This window comes from Pinus tabuliformis, chromosome 1_1 (genome assembly GCF_031772625.1).
Source record: "Pinus tabuliformis cultivar Carrire ecotype Pingquan chromosome 1_1, CPIR1, whole genome shotgun sequence".
Classification (NCBI taxonomy): Eukaryota; Viridiplantae; Streptophyta; class Pinopsida; order Pinales; family Pinaceae; genus Pinus; species Pinus tabuliformis.
This window is the reverse complement of record NC_142297.1, coordinates 787,893,877-787,900,102: the sequence shown is the minus strand read 5'-3', so window position 1 is coordinate 787,900,102 and position 6,226 is coordinate 787,893,877.

Below are 6,226 nucleotides of genomic sequence, written 5' to 3'. Positions count from 1 at the left end.
CCAATAACTACCCAAATTGACCTAAGGTTAATCCCGAGAATTAGCTATCTAATATTCCCCCCTTAATCCGAAGGGATATACTAAAGTCCAAGAACAAAAGTTCAAAATGAAAAAATGCATCTCCGCCAAACGCTAAATATCTGTCAAGAAATGGTTTTTAAGGATAGCCACAAACCAAGATGGGAGAACTCAAAGTATCAACCAACACCAACTCTAAAACCTTCATAGTGGTTATCAGAACAACAAAAAATGTAGTTTAAAGTGACCACAAACTCTGGAACTATCACAACAGTTCCTCGAACAATTCCAAACATGGATGTTCTCAATCAACTCAACTCTGACTCGGGCTCTCTTGACATCTCGAACTTGAACCTATAGCAAACCATCAACAATTCCCCCCTTGTCGGATACAGGGTGAAAAGTATTTTGCATCACTGCAAGACTGGTCATCACTCTCGAACATATTATTCAGTATGACCTGTAAATCTTCTTGGATGTTTTCATCCAATCCCAAGAAGCAATCCATCTGAAATTTACCTTCTCTCTTGCAGTAGTCTTCTTTTTGGAACATCTATTTGTATGATGATTTTTCTTTCCACAATGCTCACACAGGTGAAGATCAAAACACCGATCTTTCATATGTCCAACTTTGTTACATTGTTGGCATCTATCAACTTGTTCTGGAACAACACCGTTCAGAAATCCAGCACTTCGAAATTGTATCGGTTTAGCAAAATCTGGAATGTGAAAAGATACATCCAGAATATTCTTGTTGTAACCCAATCCAATTATATGTTTATTGTGTGTAATCTCTTCTGATGGCCTTATGAAAGTTTTGGTAACGACAGGCTTCACATCTGTATGCAAATGACTATTGCATACACTTGCCTGAACACGACTTTCCATTGCACCCAAATTTGCACTTCAAATCACTTCATTACTCTGATAATTTTCTGACTGATGATTGGCTTCAAATAAACTATTGTTCTGAATAAGAATAGGTTCAGAATTCTTCTTTTGCAGTTCTTCTCGCTGAAACTGGGACTCTAGCTCCAAGAATTCAATTTTGTTTTTCGCATTTTGTAAATATCTTTGGATATCAAAGAGTGTGTCCTTGCTGACTTGGATATTGTTATGAACACTGGATGACATTAAACTGCTTAATAACAACAACAAATCATCGACTTTGGCCATTTTCTCGAGCAATCAACTTTGAAAACAAATTGGTGTCGACTACCACCGAAAACGCACCCAATACAAACAAATTTATGATGATTTAACCGGGTGTCGGGTTCAACCGATCATGCACCCATCTATAACATTGATGATACACTTTTAAACTTTGAAACCACCATACTTTTAACTTCAAATCTTCAATTCAAACTTTGACTTTTTTTTAATTCAAATTTAACAATTTTAGTGCTAAAAAGCACAAAAAAAAGTTCTTCCAAAAGATTTGAACTTGTGACCTTGTTATCTTTAAAATACCAAATGAGTTCTACTAACCATAATGCCTTCCCTACAACTTCAATTTTATCTTGCATGCCAAATTCTCTAGTTCTCTTGTCATAAATAATCAAACCATTTATAAACTCACAGAAACACATTCACCATAATAACCCTTATGCTTTCCCATTTTTAACTTTTTCAATTTTATTTGGATTTGTCTTTTTGCTCTTTGTGGTCAACCACAATCATCAAAACTGCAGGGCAACTTCAGAAAATCAGTACTGCAATTTTTCCTTAGTGACTCTCCTTCGATCATACATATGGTTGACTTTAACGGACTAATCAAAATTCGAGCAGACGGGTCTTATTGTTCTGCAGATCCTCCTCTGTCACATCTGGGTGGGATCAGCGCAAGTCAATCAACAATGGAAAACTTGAATTCTACGCTAATTGCTCTGTTTAGATCTCTAGTGACTCATGATCTTTCCTTTGCAATGTGCAGAGAGGCCAAGTTGACCACGACCGCATCAAAAGAGTGAAGATGGCTTCATAACAATGGATTGACTACACTCTGCAAACAAATACTTAGTCGGGACAAGTCGCTCTTTGGGTCCACAACATCAAACAACACCTTCGAAATTCCTTGAAATGCTTCAAAATTCTTGAAGAACAAAGTACAATGGACTACGTTAGCGGTGAGAGTGTGCAATCTAAAGAATTTAAATGTTTTTAACTTCAAATAAATACCGCTATATAGAATTTCAGCCTTCACAACAAGATTGCAACATATAACAATATCAGTTACACTCCTCAGCGACGCGACGTTACGATCACGCGTCCTCCTCTCCTTGAGAAGGAAAACCCTCAAACTTCTTCATGTTGACCACTCAATTGCTTCTCCGCTCGATGGACTGGTTGGGCAATTCATAATCATTACAGCGCTGACAACAACAAACTCTTATTTATGACTGCAATTCACAGACTCGTTGCTCTTATCTCTTATCTTTTAGAAGGGAAATCCACAGGCAATACCGACTTCAAACAACGCCTCCTTTGGTGTTGCAGGTTCTAATGAAAACACTTGCCCTGGCCCCTACCATAGCAAATTAATAACGCTTTACAAACTTTCTGATGGCAGGCCAAGTCACCCCAGCACCAATGTCACCATTCTCTCACATCCATATAACAATGGATTTGGCCATTTTTACACTTTCAATGTCCAACAATAAAAAATAAAATACCCACACAACTGGGCAATAAGAAAGCATGCCAAAAGGAAGCTTCAGCCGAAACGAAGTCTTGTAAAAAAAATTATCAGTCGCTACGAAATATTTCGCAGCATCTGTTTCTAATTCAATGTTCAGTCGCTATAGAATAATTTTGTAGCGTCGTTCGTTACAAAATAATTTCGCAACGCTTGTTAAAATTATGTAAAGCAATTTCAGGGAAGATAAAACAACTCTCTTTCCAGACAACTCTCTTTCCAAAGTGACTTTCACATCCCTAACTCGCTCCTTGACACAATGAACTATTTCACGTGCCTCTCTTCACCAAGATTTGCAACACCATACAAATTTGTCAATAAGAACTAATAAAAAAACACAAACAAAAACATTAAAAAAAACACACAAAATCAATTAAAAAGGATTTGACAGCATTCCCAAAACAGGGTGCTTTGTTATACTATAACAACACTTGAATTGTTGTAACAACCATGCATTCACTACGCCAAAACCTAGTGAAAGTTCCTCCACCAGGTTTTGAAACCATTACAACAAAATACAAAAGAATCATGAACAACCACACAACAATTGAGGTTGCAATGCTCAGATTTTTTTTAATGTGAATCGATTGAGCAAGTTACAGGCTTTCAAAATGACCAATATTCAAATGAACAAATACATAGGAATAAAAACCATGGGTTCACAAGCAGAAATCAATTCAGTGTAACCACGGAGTTTTTAATTCATTTAACAATCACACAACTTATAGCCACATTGCTATTCATTATGCCATTCACCCAGAAATACCTTCCATTCACACAAATTGAATGTACAAGCATCTACAAAACTCATAACTGTAGTTACACAGAAGAACGAGTTCCTCTTTGCTCTCCTTGTCCCCTCTTTTCTCCTGAAAGCTTCTCCTTTATTTTTCTTCTCCTCTCTAAACACTCTTTTCTTATTGTTTCCCAAGAGAAACCAATCATGATAACCAAGAGTCATAAAGGGTGAATCATTTCCCCTTCTTCACAGGATAAGGGAAACTGAAAATCTATTATTTTTTTCCTTTTACAATAGATAATAACTTCTCCAACTTATTCTAAAAACAAAACTCACTTCCTAATGTAAATATTTACACTCTTAGAAAACATTTAAAAATTACTCCCAACATTACCATGTGACCATCCCATCACATTGGTAAGTTCTCGTCCAGACTCTCACATCTTGTGCTTGGTCTATGCACCTGCATCACTTTCCAATGGACCTCCTTCAAACATGCCTGCGGAGAGTTGGATCAGAAATATTACCAATACCAAAGAAGATATTCTCAATGCATTCAGGGATTTTTGGATTTTACGAATTCTAGGATCATCAATAAATCGCAATCATGGAATTTCACCTCGTGACTAGTTAATGTTATATGTAAAGTGTCTCAAGGCTCACTATAAATTGTTGTCCATACCTTGTCATGCATACCTCGCCACCCAATCATACCATCTTCTACCATCTCAATTTATTGTCCATCACAGTCAATTCCTCATAGTTTGTCATACATCACACATCGTACCTTTCATCATCAGTATTATGTTTTCATTCCTTCGTGAGTTCTGTACACCTTTGTGCTAATAGTCAATCCTTGAAATTTGTTAAGTTTGTGTTAAACATACATAATATAAAGGAATTTAAATATTGAAAAGGTGAAACAACAAAGAAACTAAATGATCATTGCGATAGAATAGAGCCACTGAACGAATAGGTAGACGCATTACTTGCAGAGCCATTAGTTTACTAAAGACCAGCACAAAGTACAAATCACAAAATTCAAGTGATCGAGGACATCAAAAAGCACCAACAAATATCTTTTTCGCCAATATGCATAATTTGCTATTTTAAGATAGAGATTATCACAAGCTTAAAAGAGTTACAAAAATATGACACAAGGACCAAAAATGAGTTTATCTAGGTCAACAAAATGAAGCATATCTTTGGGTCAAATCCCTCACCAAGTGAACAAGAAAAAATAATGACAACCTCCAATAACGTATAAGGGGAAGCCAAGGATTGGTTTCTATGGTAGACCATAAAATGTGACATTCATTCTTTTCATTGGCGAAGTTTCATAAATTCCTTATTAAAAAAGATTTCATGACAGAAGATGATGACATGTATAACAAAGTCATGCATCTAACAAACCAACAAATGTAAATGATTGTACACACGAATGGGAAGTTATGGGAACAATACAATGTAGGTTCACAAATGAACAATTACTAATAATGTATATTTCTGGGTTGAAAGATTATATCCATAGTGAAATAAAACTATGGAACCCTAAAACTATCAACGATGTTAGACGTGCTGCAAAATTTATTGAACAAGATAACCACTCCAACTCCAATATACAGTGATTCACCAGAAAAAATGAAACAATACCCAAATAAGAAATGGGTAAACAAATTGTAAGCTTTGCAAGCGTTAGGATTTAATTTTGCATATCTTTCTAAATACTTCGTCTACCATTGATGGCCAACATCATACAGCAAGGAGACGTTCCAAATTTGGATACTATCACTTCAACCACACCTAATTTAGTTTTTGGGTGCCAATGTGGGGAAGGGCACAAACCCCTCCTACAAATAAATAGTGATTGGTGAAAGCCAATCCAATGCGAGTGGACCTGGAGGTACAAATGGAGAAGAAAATATTTGGGATAATCTGACTGTCATAGCACAAAGGAAATCTCATTTCAAAGCAAATGTTTACCTAAAAAAGCGACAAACCCTAAATACAAGGTTCAGCCCAACAAATTGGAAGGGTACAAACAATATATGAAAGATCAAGCTTTCATTTATAAGTTTATTGGGATATGGCCTTCTGAGAAGGATCTTGTGAAATGGATCAAGAAATGGCAACCAAAAGGCCAAATTGAATTGGAATTAGGGGCCAAAGGCTGTTTTACGGTAATCTTTTATGGCTTAGAAGACAAAGCTTGAGTCTTCAAAAACGATCCTTATTTTTTTAATAATGCCAACCTTTTCATGAGATCTTGCGAGGAATGTTTGGCAACCAAAAGGCCAAATTGAATTGGAATTAGGGGCCAAAGGCTGTTTTACGGTAATCTTTTATGGCTTAGAAGACAAAGCTTGAGTCTTCAAAAACGATCCTTATTTTTTTAATAATGCCAACCTTTTCATGAGATCTTGCGAGGAATGTTATAATCAAGAGAAAAAGCAATTCTTAGTGGCACCAGTTTGGGTGAGATTTTTCTCTCTACCCAAAGAATTTTGGGATCCAAAAAATTTATAAGGAATTAGAAACTCGATTGGAACTTTTGTTAACATCTCAAAGGTCACTAGGAGGGGCTGGTATACCTCCTATGCCAAAATATGCATACATGAGCATATCCCAGCCATTACCGGAGCCCATTGGAATTTCCTACCATGATGACATCTGGTGCCAACCCCCTGGACTATGAGCACATTCCTTTTTGGTGTCAGTGTTGTCACAAATATGGCTACTTAGTTCACGAATATCCAATTTAGCAGGCCAAACTA